General features: G+C 37.7%; 1 protein-coding gene across 4 annotated transcripts in view; it reads left to right on the top strand.

The window, feature by feature from the left end:
* LCLAT1 (lysocardiolipin acyltransferase 1) overlaps positions 1-24,622 on the top strand; it is a 180,522-nt gene that overhangs the window by 32,111 nt on the left and 123,789 nt on the right. The window lies entirely within an intron of this gene.

Below are 24,622 nucleotides of genomic sequence, written 5' to 3'. Positions count from 1 at the left end.
AATTATTTGAATATTTAACACCCCCCCCCCCCGCCCCCCCGCCATAACAGTGTGGAAAGCTAGTATGGTTACTTAAAAAGAAGTTAATGCATTGCCTGCTTGGTCCTGTCACTGGGAATGATGTAACTTATATTTTGTAGTCACATGGTCTTATATACCATGAGAGCTCATTCATAAATTCTCTTGGTTTTATCATGCATTAATGCAGTTACCTGGAAGAAAAGTATTGTGGTAGGATCTACTTTCCAAATGTGATTGTCCTGCCAATTCAGGCCCACTGCACTGATCAACACACAGACTTTTTTAAGTTCTAAGTACAGGTAGTTTGGATTATTGTTCAAGAGAGTTGTTAAGAGGGCGCCTGGTTGCAAGAGAGTTGTTAAGAGGGCGCCTGGTTGGCTCAGTGGGTTAAAGCCTCTGCCTTCGGCTCAGGTCATGATCTCAGGGTCCTGGGATTGAGCCCTACATTCGACTCTCTGCTCGGGGGTAGGGATGGGGGGGTCGGCTTCACCCTCTCTCTCTGCCTGTCTCTCTGCCTGCTTGTGATCTCTGTCAAATAAATAAATAAAATCTTAAAAAAAAAAAAAAAAAGAGTTGTTAAGAAGCATCTTCTCTGGAGTAATATACATCCAGGGTCTGAGTTTTTTAATTTCTGGGTTATCAAAAATAAGGAAATCTGAAAAACTGTCACAGCCAGAAGGAGCCTAGGGAGTCATGATGACTAGATTTAATATGGTATCCTGATAGGATCCTGAAACAGAAGAAAGACATTAGATGAATACTAAGGAAATCTAAATAAATTCTAGGTTTTAGTTAATAAAAATTTATCTGTTGGTTCATTAATTGTGGTAAATGTACCATACCAACATAGGATATTAATAATGGGGGAAACTATGGGGTATATAGGAGTTCTATACATATATCAGTATAATTATGAAAATTTAAAACTTGTAGAGCAAAAAGTTTATTAAAAAAACGTGGGATAGGAAATATTTTTATAGACATTGTTGGAAAATACAGCCCATCACACTTTTATGACCCTGGTGGATCTCCATTTCCTTATCTTTAAAATGGGGTTTAATAGTACTTGCCTCCATAGGGCTGCTGTGTGGTTTAAATGAGGTAATGCAAGTGCCTGGCATGGGAAATGCTCAACAAATGCTATTAAACAGTAATGAATAATGACAGCTCATTTAAAACATTTTTAAATGCATAAGAAAAACATTTCATACATTTGGTGGTTGGAAGAAGTTTGGCTTTGCCAAATTTGAATTAATTTAAGATCTAACCACGTTGAACCTGAGCTACTTTATCGGCCATTCTTAGTTGATTTTTCCTGCAGTTTGTGCCTGCCTCCTCCATGTAGTAGCTGGAATTGGCATCACTAAATGTGTATGTGTTTTAAAATCTAATTGCATATTCTTACAGAATTTTGGAGATTCCCAGTTGCTTTAGTTTGAATTTAAAACCAAAACCCTTAATGGATTTTAAAGGCAATTCTGTTTACCTTTTCTCAGAACTTGAAGACCATAGACACAGGAAAGAATATTGAACGAGGAATTAGACCTCACTTTTAGTTCCAACTCTGGCTTCAAATAGTTAGGTTTGGGGCAGTTTCTTTCACCTTTAGAACTTTAGTTTTCTCACTGGTAAAATGAGAGAGTTGGATTAAATGATGCATAGCTGTGAGGTTAGCTTACATTGACATCCAGTTGAGAAGTACACTCAGAGCTCTTTGGGAGGATTTACCCTTCCAGGGTGCCTCACAGGAAAATTGTTGTTGCCTTGTGTTTACGTCTCGTTTTCAATTAGCTGTATATTACTATATAGTACTGTGTATTACTTTTATTGATGATTCATCATTCTCTACAGCAGGCCCCACGTGAGTCCGTAATTGCTTCAAAACTTCAAACACGCTTTCCAAGTTTGAAGACTTGTTGCCATTTTTTGAGGGTAATCACTAGAATATTCTAGGGGTTCTGTAGGGATTTCCGAAAAAGGAGCTGGAAAAATATTTTAACTATAGCATTGTTGGAATAAGTATTAAAGCCTCCTAAGTTCATCTTCTTTGAAGCATACAGGCCTCATTTGGAAATAATGACTTCTCATATTTCTTTTTAAGTTGATTTACTTTATGGGACTTTCACTGTACTCTATGACCCTAGATTTGAGACTCCTATTTTAAATTTTCAGTGTTTACTCGATGTCATATAACTCCGAGGTTTTCTATTAACCAATATTTTTTATTATAACTTCAAGATAGTAGGACTAGAAGAGTATGTTAGGCAGGAACTGTGTTGTGCAGTATAAAATCCCTAGTCAGATCTAGTTTCTGTTTTTTTGTCCACAAGCTTAGGGGAAAGCTTTACCCGACCCATACATTTAATGAATCTCAGCCATCAGATTTTAATATGACTAAAACTGGTATGATCAGCATGTGTAAGTATGTACATGTCCTTCTAAGTATATATGAGTTAGTAGCATATTTGCCAGACATTTTTAAAAAAGTGATTTCATTTTTAAGTAATTAAACTGAAGTATTTACGAAATACTATTACATTTTTCGAAATGTGTGGTGAATTAAATTTTAGCAAACTGAAATTCTATTTGTAGAAATAATTTTGCCACAGTAATGGTACATGTGTGTTAAATTTTTAAAAAGCAGTAGCTCTCAGTTAAGCAGAAAGTTCTTTAGAACCTGACTAATTAAATTTTCCAAACTAACAGACTGCTATGTAGTAGAAGTATTTTTTGACAATAATTTGACTTAGGCTCTTTCTTCAGTGAATACTTCAGTATTTTCAATGGAAAGCATTGTGATAAGAGATATATATGACTGTTGGAAACCATTAACTTTAGAAATTATCAGCAGATGTTTTCCTTGCATGGTTGATTTCATTTAGTTTGGTCATTCCTCAGCTTAATAATTCTAAAATGACCAGAACGATGCATGGCAAACGTTTGCACAAATGTTTGGAACTTACTGAGACATATACTGGGTTTCCAGTAAATGGACTTTGCACCTTTTATATTTCTCTGATAGGCTTTTTTCCCCTCTTTGTTTTTAAGGAGGCATGATGTGCAGTGTCTTTTTCAAACCTTGCTACTCATGATGTATAGGGGATAAGGTAGAAAAAGTAATTTTTTAAAAATAGAATTTGGTTTTGTTAGAGGCTAAGAATTAACTTTCTGTCTTTAATAAGCACATATTCCCATTGGTCATAAGTAGTTCTAAGTGTTTGCTTTCTTTAGTATTGAACACTCTTTTATTTCAAATATAGTTCTTATTTTTATCTTGTAGTTGAATGATGACATTTGAATTTCTCTAGCAGAGAGCCTTTTACATCCTTTATTGCTATTTTTAATAGTAACTAATATTCCCCCCTCTGGCCTATGGTAAATAATTAGAATAGTGTATTATATCATTTTTAGATTAAAAGTAGTTATTTTAGAAAAGGAAATTCTTTGTTAATTCTATAGTAGATTGTTTTTTAGTTTGCCAGTTTATTGCTTTCTTAAGCCCCCATTTTTGAGTTTAATATTTGTCATATATATGTTAATGTAGGCGTTTGAAATTAGGTCCAGAAGAGTCAACTTTTTTTTTTTTTCAATCTTTGGGTCATGTGATTTCAGTACATTTTATATATGTAAGACTTTCTCCATACTCTCAGGTAACTGTTGTTTTTTTATATTTAAACTCTTATGGTTATTTAGGAATAATAAGTCTCTTCTAATTAACAAAGCAATAAAGGTTTGTTAGGAGATATCAGGCATTAAAATTATATAATGAACTGGAAAGTGCAAGTAAATCCCCATTGCCTACAAGGCAGAGACTGAATTTGTTATAGGCAGGAAAGGGCATTATCTTAGAAAGAACTGTTCATAGCCTTAATGGTCATTTTTTAAAACATTTTTAATACAAAAATTAAACCATGAAATTTTGATACCACATTTTATGTAAGTCATAGAAAATTGTATTAGAAACACACTCTAATTAATTTAGCATTATTAACAGGTTATCTCCTTGTACTTGTTTTTTTCACTTCACTGTAGACTGGTAGAAACTTTGACATATATTGGGATTTGTCTTCAGTTTACATTTGGGAGCCATTGATCTCACCAACCTCATCTTCTCTCACTGCTCTTCAGAACTAGCCAGCCTTGCCCTCTTGCTCTTCTGCCCTGACTATTGCTTAGTTTTGACTTGTTTTTGTTCATGTGGTTCCTTTGTTTCTGGTTTCATGCCACTTATCCTTCATGGTTCATTTCAAATCCTGCTTGTGGTAGAGACTCCTGGCTGTCCACCAAAATTTGTTCTTCCCCTCTTCTTAAGCCCAGAGCTAGCTCTTGGTTCCTGTATGACTGAGTTTTTGCCCCTAGAATGTGAGTAGAAATGATGTGTTGCAGTTCTTGGTGCTTTGCTTCTTCTGCTGGCTGGATGTATACCACAATGTGGAACCGAGGGGATGCCGAGCCACAGTGGAAGCAACCTGGATCCCTGAAAGACTGTTCGGAAGAGAGTTGTCTGCCAACCTGAACCTTCCTCCTTACCTTACTACTGCTGTATATGCAAGAAATAAACTAGTGTGGGAAGCCATTGCATGTTGGTTCTGTTGTTACCTTGGTTTCACTGACTGTGATAACACTACTTCCCCTGGCAGGCAGTTCTGACTATTCCAGTTCACACAGACTATTGTTTTTTCTCCCCACATTCTATGGTGCTTGGAAGGTGTTTGCTATTCACATATTTTTTTAAAAAATGAGAAGCAAAAGCAGAAAAACAAAGGCACCGTGTATTTAATTTGCACACAAATAGCTCACACATACTGTAGGCTTTTAGAAGAAAATGGCTGTCATATATTTCTTTGGTATTCTCCATGGTACCCAGTTTAGGCATTAAGTAAAGACCTCAAGGAATGAAAACTTGAGAACAGATCTTTCAGTGTGGCATAGATATTGGCATCTGCAGTGGTGTTAAATTTAGTTAACTTCATTTATTTTAGTTTTCTCTAGTTAGACTTTCATTTTAAAGGAGAAAAATGTTACAGAGAACCTATAATTTAATAAATTAGGACAAAGATCTTACAAGTTAGTGAAATTTGTAGTAGTGAAGCTACTTCCTTTGCTTTCCTCTCCCTCCCCTTTTCCCTCTATGATCTGTTAAACTTTTACAGCAGGGTCACGTTCCAGGCCCTTGGGGTAGAGCAGTAAGACAAAAATCATTTCCCCCTTGGAGTTTACAGACAATCAACAGTAAATGTTTGGAATGCTAAATGTGATGAGTATCTGGAGAAAAAAAAAGCGGGAGTGGGACTGAGGATGCGGGCAGCAAGTGAGATGATGCTCCATGCTCGAAGTGTGGGCTGCATGTGCGTGGTGTTAGCGTGTTCAGTGGGGTGTCAGGGAAGACCTTTCTGGGAAAGTGACCTTTGAGTTAAGAACTGAACCAGGTGAATAGAAGTGATGTGACTAACTGGAAAAAGAGCGAGTGAAGAGACCATAGTTCTCTTCAGCCTGGGGTGAGAGTGAAGAAACTGTTCTAAAATTGACCTTGTGATGTTGCACCACCCTATGCGTGAATGTTGTGTATGTCGGTTACATCTCAGTACAGTGTTAAAAAGAAAACATCAGAGCTTGAGAGGTCTTGAGCAGCAACCCAGGGGGAACCCTTCTACTGCTCTCTTTAGAAATGCTTGGTTGTAGAGTAGTAGTTACTATAGTAAATCACACAAATTACGTTTCGGTCAGACCCAGATGCTGTGTGAAGCACAATAATCATTATGAATATTAGTAAATTTGTATCAGGGGACTTTGGCTGTAAGTTTTAAAAAATCTGAACACTAAAACTGGTCATGTATGTGCAGTTTTATGTTTTGCTGCTAAAGTAATAGTCCCTTTAATAATATCTTGGGCAGAAATGTAATGTTGGCTTTGTGCTCAGTAATGACTGATTTGGGATGGAGACTGTGCTGACTCCGAAGGGCAGTTGCCTGAGAGTTCTGCCTTTAGAATGATGCTTGCCTTATGTCTGCTTTTGATGGTTTATATTCAGAATAGCCTGACTGTAGTTGGCTGTCTCCCTGGATCTTACTTTTCCAGATCCTGGCTCTTAGATACTATCTTTCATTTTTTTTTTCTCTGGAAATAATTCTTAGCATATTGTTTCCTTTATATCACAAGTTTGCATAGATTCTACCTACCTAGGCAGCATGGATTTAGATCTTTCCTCTTAATACTTAGACTCTTAGAGCTAGAAAGTTCAGAGTTACAGTATAGTCCGTGCAGAACTTATATTAGATTCTTACCAGTCCTTAATTTTGTCCTTGAGGTCTTTTTCCAATACCATGACTCTATTTCCATGAGGAATTAACAAATAACTCTCATAAAGCAGCTTCGTCTTGACCCTAAGGAGATTCTTTAGATTCTGTTACAGTGTTTAAAATTATTGACTTAAACTTTGTATCTTATTAAATAAATCATCAAATAATTTTTCTCAGTTTGTAATTATTCTTTGACAGAGGACCAGTTCTCCCTTGTGCTGATTCAGTTATCCAATCACTTTGCTGTCAAGTTGAGAACAGTTGACCTGCCCTGTAGTTCTAGGCCAGGCTCTACCACTCACTCGCTCTGTGACCTTGGCAAGTAGCTTAGTCTGACCAAAGACAAAATTCGTACTTCAGAGGTAGATTTGGTGAGCTGGACTTCCCATCCCATACCCCCCACCCCTGCCCAAATGAACGGATTTTATATGGAGAATAGAACTCAACAAGGTGTGAATAAAATGAAAGAAAACAAATGAAATGTGTGATTCACCTCCCTGGATCCAGTGTGGAGAAAGGGAGGAAGGGAAAGGAGAGAGCATCACAGCTTTTACCACACAGCAGGGTGCAGTGGGGAAAGAACCCGATTCTGAGTCCTATGGCTCTATGGAGAAAGGGCACTTCTGCCCCACAGGTTTGTGTAAATAGGGGTGGGGAGTGCTCTGTAAAGTCAGCCTGGTCTGAAGAGAGCCATTCAAGGCTCTGGCTGCTTAATACACAGGGAAACCCACTGTTGCTCATAAAACATTACAAAAAGGTGGTAACACACTTACCTTTCAGATGAAGCATTTGTATCTAAATTCATACGGATGCATCCTAATCTGGCTACCATCACTCAGCTTTGAGTAAACAACGGTAATAACCAGTATTTACTAAGTATGTGCTGTGCAGGGTTGCTGCTGCAAGCACTTTACATGTGGTAACTCACCTGATTTTAAACAACATCCCTTTGACCTGTGGGTACTGCTGTTACCCCTATTTTTACAATTGTGGAAGTGACAGGTTAAAAGTTTCACAATTATTAAGTGGCAAAGCTGGGGTTTAAACCCACAGCCTGTCTTACCACAGGCTTGGGTTAACTTAGGGGCAAGCCTGATACAGAAGAGGAGTAAGTTTTATTGTATGAGACTTAGGACTCAAAAAGGGGCTTTTTCAGGGAGCCCCTACTGATAACACCAAGTTACTTCACTTGCCTAGGTTTCTACATGTGTGAAATGAAGAGTTTCAAGAAACGAGGTCTTTGAAGTGCTACCTGTTGGACAAGTCTTAAGATTTTGAACTCACAAAATATAGTACATAAACATTATGTTAATACAGCAAGAAAATTTCATTACAGGTTGGATCTTACCTTCTAGTCGTCAGTATGCTATACACACTCCTGCGCGTCGTAGTGTACTAAGCTGCACTGTGCCCTCAGCACCTATGGCGTTGAACACTTGTGTCAGAGCGTGAACGGAGATGTGCTGTAGGTTTTAAGATACACAGCAGATTTCAAAACTTCGTGTGAAAAATGATTGTTGTGTATCTTAATAATTTTACTTTAGATCACATTGAAATGATAACTTATGTAAAAAGATTTACATAAAAACTTAAAAGATTTAAATCTTTTAAAATTAATTTTGTCTTTTTCTTTACATTTTAAGTGTGGCTGCCAGAAAATTTCAAATTATATACATGGCTCACATTATTATTCTCTCAGGTGATACTGTTGTATAGAGTCCTAAATGAGGGAAAGAACGTCTGGTCACTGTGGGTAGGAAACTAATTTAGTGAGGTAGACGGGAGTGCTAATGCCTATCTGGTAAACCTAAGTGCTTGGGTAAGTATATTGTTTCCCACTTAGCTATGGATGATGAATATATATTTCTTGTAATAACTTAAACATGTTTGATAAAGTAAATAAATGGAAAGAACAGATATGTTTGTACCATGCATAATATAGGCATATCCATTGAGCTTTTAAGCATATCAGCCACTCCTCTAAGCACTGTACGTCTACGTTACACTATGGGCTCTATTGTTACTGATTGGAGGCACCCTGAGGTTAAGCTGCCTGTTTAAGGCCACATGCTGTAGTGATTAAGGAGTTAGTGCTAGACCATACAGTTTGACTTCAGAGATTGCTCTTAACCCCTGTGCTGCAACGGGGTCCCTTGCTTTTTAAAAGTTCGTGTCATATCACCTTACTTTTACCAAACACCTACACTAGTACCTGTGTTTTGCTAGCTGAAAGAAATCAAAAGAGAAGTGGAAAGAGTGGAATTAGCGTTCAGCATTTGTTTGGCAGCGCACCCCTACAGAAAGGGCGTGCACCCCCAGGCAGTGAGTGTGGCGCCCCCAAGCTCCGTCCCGGGGAACTACACTCAGCATTTCAGCTGCCCGCTGCCAGAGCTTGGAAGTGTGTCTGTGAAAATCTGTACTTTTTCTGGATATACTTTGTGTCTTGAGGTATCAGAAAAGCCTGAGAGAGGTTATTTTTTGGCTGTGGGAATGCTCAAACATTTTTTCATAATGAAGTAATGGTGATTACTTCTTTGCTTTATGCCATTTTGGCTTATGAAAGGTTTCCTAAGAGAGTTGTACTTTCAGGTATAGGAGGTATTGCCTCTTTAAGCTATAAGGCTTTATGATTTGCTGTATTTTTGAATCTTATGCTTTAGTGTGGTAGTGTGTGCATGGATAACCCACTGGAATTTTTTTTCCATCTCAGCAGGTGGCCTTAGTGTCAGCTTGTATTTATATTTTGTAGATTTGTTTTTTAATTTCCTAAAAGTGAATAATTTTTGTTTACATTTTCCACTTCAAGGTTGGTTGGTTTGTACCTTAATTTTAGCCTCTTAATTGCATTTGTGGTAGTGCTCCATAAATTTTATATATTATGAAAGATCTGTCTAGACTTTCAGGGGAGAAACATAGCTTTTGGATGCCTGGGCGGCTCAGTCAGTTAAGCATCTGCCTTTGGCTCAGGTCATGATCCCAGGGTCCTGGGATCAAGCCCCACATTGGGCTCCCTGCTCAGTAGGGGGCCTGTTTCTCGCTCTCCCTCTGGCTGCCACTCCCCCTGCTTGTGCTCCCTCTCTGTGAAATAAATAAATAAAAAACCTAAAAATAAAAAATAAGCTTTTAATAATTTAAATGTGTGGTAGCAAAAGGAGATACAGGAATTTGAGTTTTCTCTGCTTAGAAACTATCATTGAGATGTTAGCCCCAGGAAAGAGAACATGTTTTAAAAGTTTTTATTCTCAAGGGAAACGTGTAATGCTGTTTCCAGGCCAAACATACATTAGATATTTATATCATGTATGTCACATAAATACATTTAAGTATCATCCTAAGTTAGCTTGTAACCTAAAATAAAAAAAATATTTCTTTCTGGCTATCAACTAGGAGTGAGATGCGGTGGATGATAACTGCATAGATGGCACAAGTCTGTCCTGTGGAAATAAGACACATGTGCAAAAAAGAGGTAAATCCAGTGCAATAAAATAACACCACAGGGGCATCTGGGTAGCTCAGGGCTTAGGTCATGATCCCAGAGTCCTTGGAATCAAGCCCCACATGTGGCCGGCGCCCTGCTCAGTGGGGAATCTGTTTCTTCCTTCCCATCTCCCTCTGTCCCTCCCCTCAATACTCACTCACTCTGTCTCTCAAGCAAATAAATAAAATCTTAAAAAAACAACAAACAAAATAACACTAGGTCTGTCATGAATGGATGAAGAAGTTTTATAGGAGTTCCGAGGAAAGGTAGAGACTGTTTTGAACTAGTGGGTTGATGGAGGATGAGAGAGAGAATCGAGCTGGTCTTGTAGGGTGGGTTGCATTTCCTTACGTGGAGTGAAGAGGGTGTGATTTGGACACGAGGCGGTACATACTGGGCTTGGGGGAACAGGAAGAGTTCAGCCATGGCTAAAGTAAAGTGTTTAGGAAGCTGAATACTCAGATTTTGAAAAGTTAATTTGGGACTGATTGAAAAAACCTTGAATTATAGGTGTAAGAGTTTGAATTTCTTAAGTTCAGACTTTGGGGCGCCTGGGTGGTCAGTGGGTTAAGCCTCTGCCTTCAGCTCAGGTCATGATCTCGGGGTCCTGGGATGGAGCCGCACCCCCCCCTCCCCCCCCCCCCCCCCCCCCCCCCCCCCCCCCCCCCGTCCGGGCTCTCTGCTCAGCAGGGAGTCTGCTTCCCTCTCCCCTCTGCCTGCCTCTCTGCCTACTTGTGATCTCTCTCTCTGTCCAATAAATAAATAAAATCTTAAAAAAAAAGGAGTTCAGACTTTGAGGGGAGACAGAAAGCTTCGGCTATGTGATCATTTATCTTTAAGTTACTGCTTATGTGATAGACATCCCTAATGTTACATTCTTGACTTAACATGCTAGATGTTTTTAGTTGTTGGTACCGAGAAATAATGAAGAGCTTGCTTTCTTGGTTACTAGTCAAATCCATTGTATAAAATTGGCTTGTTAGCATCATCTCAGACTTCTTGGTTGGAAGAATTATGTTTCACAAAGCAAATACTTTACAGTTGTCTGTTTTTTATAGATGACAAATTAGTATTTTGTATAATTTCCACATGCTGTGAATTTATACCGTTATTTACAGGCACACTAAAACGTGCTTTTATTTTAAAGCTCAGGCTTATCTTGGCTCCATTATTTCATTAGCCCAGCAACTGTGGGTTGCTGACTCCATGTTCCTGTTTTGTAAAATTGGGAAGATCTCTCTCTCAGGGATGGAGAGATTGTTCAGTGAGATAAGAGAGTTTAAAGAGAATGCAGTAATGTTTGGACATATTGGATGTATGTACTTAGTAAATTTTCTCTCCCTCCTTCCTGATTTTGAAATGGTTGTGACTAGAGACTTCTTATTGTATATGCTTTAAATATAGACTTGTGTAGCAGGACTCAAAGAATCTGGAAGGCATTTACTTTTTTAAAATCTGACTTTATTTGTTATAATAACTTGAATTTTTCAAATGTTGGTATACCAGGAGAACTTACTGATGTTTTATTAAAGGTAAATTTGTAGTTGTTTAGTTAGAATCTCCATAAAACCCTGAACTATCAAAGGACTAAGGGGTTTCTACAATGTTATTTTATGAACTAAAAGCATACTCTTTGGCATTGAAAGGAAATGCATCTTAAATTCCACATATGAGTGAATCATAATGGCAATTTAAGAAACCAGATAGATGAGTTAAGGGAAAAGAGAGAGACACAAACCAAGAAACCAAGAAGCTGACTCTCAGCTATGGAGAACCACTTATGGTCACCAGGGGGGTGATGGGTGGAGGGTTGGGTGAAGTAGATGATGGGGATTCAGAAGTCACTTGCTGTGAGTAGCACTAGGTGTTGTACGGAAGTGGAATCACTACATTGTACACCGTATGTTAAGCAATCAGAATTTGAATTAAAAAACACAAAAACCCCAAAAACAAAAAAAAAAAAAGAAAAGAAAAGGGTGCAGCTGGGTTCCTCAGTCAGTTAAGTGTCTGACTCCTAATCTCGGCCCAGGTCTTGATCTCAGGGTCATGAGTTCTAAGGCCAACATTGGGCTCCCACTGGGCATGGAACCTACTTTAAAAAAAAAAAAAAAAAAAAAAGAAGTGCAGGTCAGGAGAAATATTCTTTATCATAGCCATTTTCTGCATCATGCTGTTAAAGAAATGCAGTTAAACTTCTTTTAAGTAGCATTTTTTTTTTTTAGAGATTTTATTTATTTATTTGACAGAGATCACAAGGAGACAGAGAGATAGGCAGAGGCAGAGGGAGAAGCAGGCTCCCGGCTGAGCAGAGAGCCTGATGCGGGGCTCGACCATGACCCGAGCCAAACCAAAGGCAGTGGCCCAACCCATTGAGCCACCCAGGCGCCCCTTTAAGTTGCCTTTTTTTCTTTTGGTATACGTATATGGGTGTTAATATATGTCTGGATTTGTGTGACCCCCATCACAATCAGGAAAACAGAAGAGTTCCATCACTCCAAAAAAACTCCATTGTGCTACCACTTTATAGTCACATCCTTTCCCTCACTGGTGGCAACCGCTGCTCTCTTTAACATTTCTTCCTTAATGAATGGATTAGTGGAGGCTATCACATGATAAATACCTTATCAAATATGATATCAACTAAGATAAAATATGAGAAAACTCAAGTAAGATAGTGTATGTGAAAGTGTTTGGCAGATAGAGGCGTCAGGTACTTAATAAAAAAAATCGCTTTATACATAATATTAGGTCAACAGGTGAGCCTTAACTGGTGTCTTCTATCGAGTCAACCTTGTGTAATCTTTAATAGCTTTTTTTTCTCTTTGCTAAACTAGGCTTTTAGGCTTTGTTCCATAGCATCCTGATTACTGGAAATCTCTGTCTTAATGTCTTTTAACCTCCTGTTCCTTGGATAAAAAGTGGATAATACCTACCTTGAAGAGTTGTTAAAATAATAAAATGTGATGATATATTTGCATATAAATACATAGATACGCATGTGTGTCTGTGGCTTGGCCCATAGTAGGTTTCTCTCAATATTTTAAGATTATGTTTTATAAATACTATAGTTCACAGTTACTTTTAGAATAGTTTGGTAATGAAATATTGGGTCTTTTTGATATCTAGATATTCTTCCTACCCCCTCAGCCAAAGCTTTTAGAGTGGGAAGGTTGATTCTCAAAGCATTATCTTTGTGTTTTAGTTAAGTTCTGGTAAGTTTTTTGGAAATGTGTCAGCAATTTGTCTGTTTTGGTTTGGAGGGAGAAGTACCCAAATCTACTTAACTTTATCATAATATTTCAGGGCTCCTTTCACATTATACCCATTTCGTAGAATGTGATTTTTGAAATTGACGATTGGGACATATGGACTGAATCTTCGCTAACCCCAGTACTTCCTTTAGAGCTCATATTTCTAAGCCCCTGATGTAATAGTGGTTTCTGGAGACGTTTTAATCTTTTTCTTAAAAGTGAAGTACATAGTATTCTGATATATAACATCCTAGGCAGTAGGGTATAATTGCTTTTCTACAAATTTAATTATTTAATCAAGCGCAGAAGCAGATTTAGAAGTTTCTGTTCTTGCCTACAAATTCTCATGTATGCTGTCTTTGTCATTATTCTTTGTCTCCTTATTAGTGTTCAAAATATTAATAGAATCAGTAAATTATAGAACTGGAAGGAACCTTTGAGATCTTCTAGACAATTAATTCCTAATTCTATCTAACCCAAAGCCCACTTTTTCATAATAAACATTTTGTAATACTCTCTTTAGTGTCCTGAGATAAAATGAATAGTAAATGAAAATTTTTAGTCACATAATTAAAATAAATCAATTTAATTCCCTAACTGTAATATAAAGGAAAATAATTTAAAATATAATATGAGGTATGATTATTTCACAAGACAAAAACAGAACACACCACAGAAAAAAGCTGAACAGGTTTCTAAAATGGCCTTAAGGGTATGCACTGCCCCAGGGAGAACCACCATCCAGACTCTGGTCTTTTTTTATTCCCTGGTGAAGAAGATGGGGGTGGAATGAAGGGGCAGAGGGCAGTATTGGCCTGAGCTTGGTGTCGCTTTTGCAGAATGGCAGAGTGGGATTACCCGCAGAGCTTGAACAGGAATCCCAGGTTTTGTGAGTTTGTATGCTGCTCTTTTGTTGCTCCTGACTTCTAAGAGGACAGGGAGCCCAGTGATACAGTTATTAGGTAAAAACTTTGCTTCATGGTTTTTCTAAATATTTGAAAACATTTTTCATTTTTAAGTGAGGTAGTTAACTGCATTTTATTCTTGACTTGTTGCTTGGTGTGGAGGTACTAAGCGGTTGGCTAAGGGAAGCCCTGTGGTGGAGTGACCGTGCACTGTGCTTTTAACCTCCGGCTCCGCCCCTGCACGGAGCTGCTTCTCCTTCATGAAGCTTCTTTGGGTCTTTCTTCTGGACAGCATGTAGGTAATGGACATGTTGACTTGTGTCTAATACCGGGAGGACATCCTATAGTTTCAGAGATACTGCCAGAGCTCCCATTTTCTGGCTTTTTGGCCTGAGGCACAAACCTGTTTTTTCATCTGTAAAATTCCTACCTTTTCTTTCTCACAGGTTGTCACAGGGCCAAATGAAGAGGTGTCAAGGGAGGTGGTAAACTGTATAGCAGATACAGTGGGTCCATGCTAACTAAAAGCCTTGCATCCTCCCCCTCCAAGATTATAGAGAATATGGTCCTTTTTTCATACTCTTCTATTGGTATATTATCATAATAAGTACTCTGATCTGAATCTTATTTCATTTCTCGAACCCAACAAACACCTCCCTGCCTGTGAGACCTGGGATGCCACACATGTTCCCTCCCCAGCTCCCGTCTCTACCTGATCGTCCCCTGGTGTATATACACACACACACACACACACACACACGCACACACACGGCCAAAACCAAAGGTTTCAAAACCTTTATTACAGTATCACTGCTTACTTTTTTGAGTATTGATTCCCATGCTGGATTGTGGGTTCCATGAGAATTTTGTATTCTACCCTATATGCTTGTGTTGTAGGTAAAAGTGATATTTCCAAAATATAGTCAAATTGACACTCAGGGAAGCTGTGTTGTCTTTATCCTCCAGTCTCAACCCTCTCTAAAATCATCTGTTGTTTCTAGAGGGCCTTGCAGTAGAACACAATGGGGAGCAGTCCCAGCACCAACTAGTTGCATTTCATTTCCTCCCCTCATCCTTCCCTCCCTAACTCCCTCCCTTACTTCCTTTAGATTTTATTTATTTATTTTAGAGAGAGAGCTTGGGGGGGAGTGGTGTAGGGACAGAGAGAGAGGGTGAGACGGAGAATCTCAGGCAGAATCCCTGCTGAGCCCGGGACTGGATCTCCTGAGCAGAAATCAAGAGTTGGACACTCTTGATGCTTAACCAGCAGTACCATCCAGGTGCCCCTGTTTCTTGAGGGAGCAGTGTCCCCTGTAACTTCTGGAGTGTTGCTTCTGAAGTTTTATGTGGATTCTGTAGTAACTCAACTGCTGCTTTTGACTTTACACTGTACACTGAGTTCTTTTTTCATCAAGATTCCGGGTAATCAAGGGTAATTATGTTACAGAGGAAAAACTGAGATTTTGTTTATTTCATGTTAGGCTTTGCGTTAAGAACTAATACTTCGGCAGAGTTTTATTAAGCATCTGAAAGGCATATTACTCTTCTGTGCATATTTTTATTTTAAGTAGAGTGTAACTTATTCTTTTCTGGCAGCCTTCTGACTTTGTAATTTTTTTCTTTTTATTTTTTGGACTCCATGCTTGTGCTTAAGTGCAACAATTTCATTTTTTATTTTTGATTTCCTGAATATGTGTTCTTGAATCTTTCTTTACACTCAGCAGCTATGCCTCATTAATCTAAATCTGGCTTTGTTTTGTTGCTCTTATGCTTATTTTGTTTTTCCTTTTTCTTAAAAGCCTTGTTGACCATATTCTTCACAACCCCACTTCAGTGCTGCTAATTTAGGGTGCTCATGTTAGTGGATATCTATTACTTTGATACTGTTTTGGAGACGATATACGTGTTTTTCTCTGCCTGGACCGTTGATTTTTTCCTTTGTTTTCAGTCTGGCATTTGTCTTGTACAAATGTAAAATGGTTAATTGGAAAGAGCACACACTTTAGGGTTAAATGGATGCACGTTGAAATCCTAGCTCTGCTACCTGCCAGTTAAATTTGGGCATGTGTGAATATTTCTGATTCACTTTCTTCATCTGTGAAAAGGGTATACTTTTACCTACTTTTCAGAATTGTGAGATTAGGAATATTGTATGTAAAGCATTCGATAGAGTATTTCTCTCCTTGTGTCTTTCAACAGTCTCTGAAAAAAGAGGCAGAATGGAATAGAGGAGAGGCCAGCTGGGTGTCAGGAGTCCTGGCCTGCCCCAAGGGCCCTTCTGTCTCAAAGATCATGTGAGTTTGTGACTGACTGAAGGACATCTGAAGAGAAAACAAATCACTAGGCAGTATAGAAGGGAGGTTCTCTTAGCACTAAGGAAAAGTGATCTGATCTCTGTTGCCTCATATAAGATAAAGGTTTGCCTGGGCCACTGTTTCCAAATGATGTTCTTTAATATCTTTTAGAACAGAGAGGTCCTGGTGAAGGTGAGGGGTGGGTTTGGGGGTGAGGACAACCCTGAACCATGGCTGTTCTGCTGTTTTATATGAGACTTTTTGGTGAGATTTTTGAATGAAACCAAAAAGGTTTCTAAACCAGTATACTAAATGATCTCTAAAGCCTCTCATAACTGTGCTTTTCCATGATAGGTGATTTTATAGGCGGTGTGGTTTTCAGAGATGTCTTTCAATATTATTTTATGCATTATAATGTTCTGAAAACTACTCCTTGTTCATCAGATAGAGTAGTTCTACAAACAGTTAAAAAAATCCTATAAATATTAATTGCTGATCTTAAGTCTTCATGAGCTTCTGTTATCAAATATTTTTATTGGCATTCATATTAATTTCTCCACCTGTGTTTTTATTAATGGCAAGAACATGCTACATGAAACACTTTAAAATACATGGAGAGATTTCCAGGATCATTCTCCCATCTGTTATTTATTTTGATTTTTGCAAGTCTAGGGAAAAAAAGGTCACAGAAGTAATGTTTTAATAACAAAACAGATGTTCCAGATAGTAACCCTGTTGTTATTTGTAAAAAATAGACTTTTACACATGAACCAAATCTCATTTTCTTTCAGAAGAAGTTAGAAGTTAGAAAAAAATGTACAGAAGTTAGAAAAAAATGTACAGAAGTTAGAAAAAAATGTTTGTAACATTCACTCAGAATTCCATGACATAAGAATAACAGCCATGTTTATGAAATTCAGTCTGAAATACCTTCAATCAAGATTATTTGATTCCATTCATATTAAAGTATTAAAGAATAAAGATATCTCAAATATTTTAAAAATAAAGCCTGGTATAAATAAGTACAAATAAAATAATATTATAATATGTAATATTTTTGCCTTTCCTTACAGTATTTTATGGATTTTTTGACTAAACAACTTAGTTTTTTCTAAAGTAATAGTGTTAATATGATTTATCCTTGGTTCTGCCTCATTGCCTAGATACTTGATAAATGTGTTTTCATAAATGACAATTACACAGTATAGTTTCTAGAGAGTTAAGAATGTCTCCAGAATTCCTTTACAACAGAAGATCATTTTAGGCTGCTATTCAGTTGTTTTTCTAAACCAGTAGTGTCTTAACTTTCTTTGAATTTCAAACCCCTCTGATACAAATTAGGGAGTGTCTCTTTAGAAAAACACACTTATGTAAATTAGCATACGATTTTAGGGGGTTTATGAACCTTTGAATACATCCCATGAACCATCTTTGGGTAAACTGCCCTTTGTTTTGTGAAGAGTAAATTGAAGAAAGGAAACATTAAATTTTCTTCTTTTTTATTTTGCTTGTATCAAAAGAAAATTACTGTAAATGATAGTTGACTTTATTTGACAAAATGGTAGTATTTTTATTCAGTTTATATTAATTTGTAAAACATCTTTTATTAAAGATGATAATTAACTACATATTTTAAAAATAATGTGATTGGTTTGCGTTTTTTTTGAGGAACTGTAATGTGTGAAACAGAAGGAATACATTTTATTCCTTGTCCAGTCAAAACACTTGGTAGATGCTGCCCTGGAACAGTAGTATTTTATACCTTCTAGTGAATACCAGTAATTTACATTAGAAAAGACAAGTTACTGAGGTCAGAATGTCAGCATCCTTTACATATGAAAAGCACTGGGCCAGTGTTTCAATATTATGAAATCCCCATTTGATGCTGCTTCTTAGTGGCTGACTCTATCTTCAGTGGTTTATTATTAATGGGACCTCTCCAGTCCCTTAGTATAAGAAACCTTGGCTCGTTTTTCCTTTTGAAATAAACGTTACTGGGATTTTTTTTTTTTTTTTATACTGTGAAAATAAGTCTGTGCACAATTAAGAAGAAAAATCACAGTGTCAGTATGCAAGGATAGTCACTGGTAACATTTTGTCTTGTGTCTGCGAGGTTTTTTTCTGTTCAGTGATTGCGTGCCGTCTGTCTAGATTTTGGTTGCCTGTTGTACTCTGGCTTTGCTTGTATATGCTCTTTTTTCTAATTTCTGAGGTGGTAATTATTCTTATAATTTTTCTTTTCCTTCAGCATTCATGGCTGCTAGGATAAAATGGTTAGAGTTACTCGTATCTTGGTAATCTCCCAGCTAATAACTTTTTTTTTTTTTTTTAAATAATCCACATACTGTACAGTTCTCCCATTTCAAGGGTAGCATGCAAGGCGGTGGCTTTATTTCTTTTTTATTTTTTTATTTTAAAAAGACTTTATTTATTTATTTGACAGACACAGCAAGAGAAAGAACACAAGCAGCAGGATTGGGAGCGGGAGAGGGAGAAGCAGGCCTCCCGCCGAGCAGGGAGCCCCATGTGGGGCTCCATCCTAGGACCCTGAGATCATGACCTGGGCCAAGGCAGAAGGCTAACAACTGAACCACCCAGGCACCCCAAGGCAGTGGTTTTAGAATGTTCAGTTGTGCAGCCATCACCACTGTCTAATTTCGGAACTTTCTTCTGCCCCCCACCCCCCAGACAAACTTCATACTCATTAGCAGTCATTCCCGTTGGACCTGCCTCCAGCCCTAGGAACCACTAATCTACTTTTTATCTCAATAGATTTGCCTCTTCTGGACATTTCATGTAAATGAAGTCATACAATATGTGGACTTTTGTGACTGGCTTCTTTCACTGAGCATTAAGATTTTCAAAGTTGTCTGTGATGTAGCATGTATCCAGTGCTTCATTTCTTTTCTGTTGATGGCTAAACCCCTTTTGTTTATCCCTTTATCAAATGAAGGACCCATTTGGGTTGTTTCCACTTTTGACTTACGAATGGCACTGCTGTGAACAGTCACGCATCTGTTTTTATGTGGCCATGTATTTTCATTGCAGGTAGGTGTATATATATCTGGGAGTGGAGTTGCTGCTTTATGTGCTACTGTAACATTCTGAGGACTATAATAAGTAATTTGACCCAGAGATAGTCTCCTGAATATCAGGTAGGAGGTATAAGAGAGTTGTACTAACCAGTCTTTCTGAAAGGGTTTCATATAGTATTGTTCCACTTAGCGTGGGTGTATGTGGTTTTAACTTTATATCTTACAAGGAAAGCTCATATAACAACAGGAAACTGTTCAAATATGATAAGTGGGCTTGCCATTTACACAGAAAAAAAATTAGTGGCATTTTCATTTAAAAAAATGCTTGCTGTTAATAATTCATTTTGTTTGAAACAATTTGGAAGAAACAAAACCCAACAGAAATCCTGAGACTTTCGAAAACATTCTCATGACTAACCCAGTCACTGCACGGTGTGCACCATGAAGAATTTTGTTGAGAGGTAGCCTGTTTGCCTTTCTTTTTGTCCTAGCTTGACTGACTGGTATCCTTCTTCTAAGCCCAGCCCTCGCTTGCACCTTAATTCCTTCTTCGTGTTTTAGTTGGTTGCCTTAGCCATCTATGATTCTTGTCTAATGGAAAGAACACTGAGCTGGTGACTGGAGTTGGAAAGTCTTAGCCTAGCTCCAGCACCACCTGCTGTGCCCACTATAAGAGCGGGTCAGGCCTTTCTGCTCCCCACTTTATTCATTGGTATAGAAAGAGGATCATCTGTGAAATTGAAAGATGTTTAAAGCTCAGTGATCTTAAGTCTAGCTCTAGACTTACAAGATTTTACAAACTGGTTGTTGAATTTACTGATTTTTCATGAATTTGGCATTTAGTATATACTTTCTTGTATTGCTTCCCTCCTTCCTTTTCAAATGTGTCCTCTCTTTCAACCTAGATGATAGGGCCGAGGAGGGTAAAGGCACTATTCTTCGTACTACCTTGCCTGAAGATGGTTAGTGTTTAATAGCGCCTATATTATTTTATATGAGTTTTTAATGACTGTGGAATGACTCTAATTGGTACTTATTCCTGTTTAAATGATCAGAATTAAATGATCAAAATAACTTGGTATATTTAGACAGCTATTTTAATTTCTTCCTTTTTCTGTCTTTTTAAGAGTATGCTTTTGATTAAAGTAGCCATGGGGAGAGTCAGAAGTGAACATTCTGTTTTTAGAAACTTTTAAAATAGCTGCTTTCTGCTAGAACTTCATCCTCATGAGATTTTTATACACATATATTCATGGGCTCGTATTTTGTGTATATGAAGAGTTTCAGGAAAGTCCTTGCTCGCTTTCTGACAGCTGTGGACTTCCATCGCTTAGTTCTTTGCACATTTTAGTGGTTAGCTCTCTCTGTTGTCTCATGAAGAGAACAACAGAAGAGGAACTTAAACTTCAGGTTATAAAGATAAATGCTATAAAATAAATAGATGGTGGTTTTGAGTGACTTTTGGGGGTCTCTGTGCCTTTCTGATTTACCCGGGGTACTTTATCATTCCTATCTCAATGTATGTCTTTAATTGTGGCTTTTAATTTGTGAAAATTTGAGTCTGAAGTATGACAAGCAGTAATGCTAAGAGGTTTTTCTACCTCAGCATTTAATCATTTTAACTTTGATTACGGGACCATGGAGCAACAGGCATTACTGACGTGACTGACAAGGTGACAGACTTTGGCTACCCTGACGTTGACATTGCTGCTTTTTTCCTTCCTCCTCTTCTGTTTACCTTTCCCCTTTCTTTCTTTTTTTGTATGTTAGTATCAAATGGAAATGTCTCTTTTTAAAACATTACAGAAAGGTCTGTTTCTCCTTAACTACCATCCTTAGTCACAGCCTCTACCATCTTCATGGAGATGGCCATGGAAACGTGTGTCCTTACAGACACACTTATGTGTATTTACATTCATTTATATAAACCATATAGCCTAGAGTTTTTTTTCTTCTAGGGGTGTGGCTCCTCCCTTTCAGAAATGGTATCATAGTCTTTTTCCTTAGCAATACATCTTGGAGAATTGTTCAATTTAGAAAAGACAGCTTGACCTCATTCTTTCTACCTGCTGCCTGGTGTTTCCTAATGTTGGCTGCACCACTGTTTAGCCCTTCCCCCATCAGTGGACATTTCTGTTTCTGTTATTTTGCTTACAGACAATGCTGTGGTGAAGCATCTTTGTACATGCAGTTTAGTATTTCTCTGAGGTAATACTGAGAAGGAATTCATGATGGCAGGTATATTCAAAATTATTATAGCTTATATGTGTTACTATAACTCATCAGTTTGTCCTCTGAAATTTATACTTCTTCTAGTGATAAGAGGAAAGACCGACAAATGATTTTCAGAATATCAAAGGCAAAACTTAGACATTTTTGCCGATCTGGTGAGAAAAAAATGGTTATTTTGTTTTAATTTGCATTTTCTTGAGAATAGTTTGAGCATTTCTTTTTTAAAAATTTATTTATATTAGAGAGAGAGAGCGCAGTCCCATGTGTGCATGTACAAGCTGGGGGAGGGGAAGAGAGAGAGAATCTCAAGCAGACTCCCTGCTGAGCACGGAGCCCCACGTGGACTTGATCCCACAATCCTGAGATCACAATCCCAGCTGAAACCAGAGTTGGACCCATGCAACTGACTAAGCCCCCCAGGGGCCCGGAACATTTCTTTATGTGTATTGACTATTTGTATTTTCTTCCTGAGGACTGCATACATATAAACAGTTACCTACAAGGTATCTAAATTACTGCATATATGACAGTTTTTGGTAAATATTTCTTGGTAAATATTATTAAAATATACATACAGAAAAGTACATACATTACAAATGTATAGCTCACTGAATTTAATAAAGTGAATACATCACATGTAACCAGCACCCAAATCAAGAAACAGAGTATTACTAAAATTCCTGAAGCCCTCTGGTGCCCCTTCCAGTCACTACTGCTCTGTACCTCCCAGATAACCATTAATGATACTTCTAATCTTATAGTCTATTTTTTCTGTTTTTGAACTTTAGATAAATAGAATCATACAGTATGTACTCTCTGCTTCTTTCTAGGTGTTAACTTTTAAATACATTTTAAGTAAATGGATTGCATCAGGATTTAGAGAACTATGTTTGAGTATTTACACAGATAATTTCTTCTCACTAAACTTTAACAAGAGAAAATTGTATTATTTTAACTAGATGTCCTTGTGTGGTGCTAAGAACTCTCAGTGGACCCCCAAAGGGAGTTAGCAGACTTGTTTACTGAAATCCAGTTGATTGTTGAAAGTTATTCTTGCTTCATTTTGAGTAGATCTAACTGAGGTTTGACCCCATCTTCTCTTGAACTGTCTCTTGTGTTTATTAGAATTGGTAAACTGTGGTTTTATTTCATTTAACTAGATGATCTTAACCAGAATGCTTACTTACCTTGCACCTTCTTCTAGTATCTGGGAGAGTATCAGTTGTTTTGAGCTGCTTTAGGAAGAGTGAAACTGTAAGTTTTTCTCTTTCCTGTTATCATCTGTGTCCTTTTCCCAAACAGGTAAATGTACCAGAGCAAACTTGGTATGTTATCCTTTCAGCTTCCTCTGCCTGCCTCATGAATGCTGAGATGATATGGAAAGGTGTTTTATGTTCTCTCTCTTCGGCTTATTTTTGTTAATTTGTGCCTTTTAGTAATTTGCTTATTAAAAGAGTATACCTTTTTCGGGGCGCCTGGGTGGCTCAGGGGGTTAAGACTCTGCCTTCAGCTCAGGTCATGATCTCAGGGTCCTGGGATCGAGTCCCGCGTCAGGCTCTCTGCGCTGCGGGGAGCCTGCTTCCCCCTCTCTCTCTGCCTGCCTCTCTGCCTGCTTGGATCTCTGTTGAATAAATTAAGAAAAATCTTTAAAAAAAATAAAAGTATACCTTTTTATCTTCAGCTTATCTTGAACATAAATTCTTAAGATATCTAGTGATTTCTTAACACTATAGTAAACACCAGTCTTTTTAAGTAAAATAAGTAAAGGCGAATAAGGTTACCAATGGTGACAGTCTTTTAAATTTATTTTTTTTTAGTAGTCTGCTTCCTAAAAGGTTAAAAGACATATATGATAATACCAGTAAGAATAAAAAGATTAGAAGAGGAGAAAGAAATAATAATAACACAAATCTTTGCTTCTGGAATTGAATGTTAAATTTAGCCATGAGTTTCTTTTGAGACTCGAAAAGAGAACAAATACAGTTCTCATTGGGGAATTAAGCAGCAAACCATTTCATCAAGCAAGACAGATGTGTGTATGTTACTAAATTCTGAAAAACGCAGAAATGTTCATCCGAATCAGGTCATGCAAATTAATAGGCATCTAGGGATTTAAAAATTTTGCTGGATTTAAAAGAAATTAATCAGCTCAAACATATTTCCACTTATGTTTATGAAAGAACTAAATCAGTGTGATTGTGTCTGGGTGTGAAGTATTCATCTAGCTTGCAAGAGTAGTGGATAAAGAACATTATTCTAAGTGTCATTATTGGTGAACATATAAGTAAGCACAATGCTTAAGAAATAGAATATTGCCAGTATTAGAAATCTCCTGTGCTACCCCTATGACAACTATTATCCTTTTATGTTAGTCATTATTTTTCTTTAAAATTTCATCGCCTGTGTGTATATTCTTCAATATGTGTGTGTGTGTGTGTGTGTATGCATTTGAAGTAAGCATAATCTGTCATTAGATGAAGGCTCCTAGAGGTACAGAATCTCTAGGTAGTAGCCTGATCTGAGTGTCCCAGAGCATTGACCAGATCCATTTCTGGGGAAGGTCGTGGGCAAATTCATGCATAAATGAGTCCTGAAAAACCACAGTCCATGGCTCACCACAGTCATGGCATCTGGCTAGACTCTGCAGGTTCTGGCTCTCGGGTAGGAATATATTTTCTGCTCCTAATTCTCCATGCCCTCCCTCTGTCTCTCAGGAGTAGGTCAAAGCAGAGTACTTACAGTAGATAAAATGAGTGTCATCAGCTGGCCTGTAGGAATTTTGTCAGAATGTGTTTAAGAAGCCAAGTGTAGATTAGAATCTGTGTCAAGGTTCATATGGGCATTCTGTCCTTGGTTCAAAAAGATAGTCTGCTTAGGAGCAAGGAATTTGGTGATACAGCTTTCAGAGGCTCTTTCTTTTAAGCCAGCCATCCCTTATTTGGACTGGATACCTTCTCTGTCTTATGCTTGATTATCATCTTAGGGTCTTCCTTCATCTTGGAGGTTCTCTTGATCTCTCACCTTTGTGAGATCTTTTATTTCCCATGTTTCATCTCTTTGTTTACTCCTTTAGGAAACTCATCATCAAATAGTTTCTTGAAAAAAGA

The sequence above is a fragment of the Mustela erminea genome, chromosome 7, assembly GCF_009829155.1.
Source record: "Mustela erminea isolate mMusErm1 chromosome 7, mMusErm1.Pri, whole genome shotgun sequence".
NCBI classification, from domain to species: Eukaryota; Metazoa; Chordata; class Mammalia; order Carnivora; family Mustelidae; genus Mustela; species Mustela erminea.
Note: the sequence above shows the minus strand (reverse complement) of the source record. Positions and strands in the feature narration are given on the sequence as shown.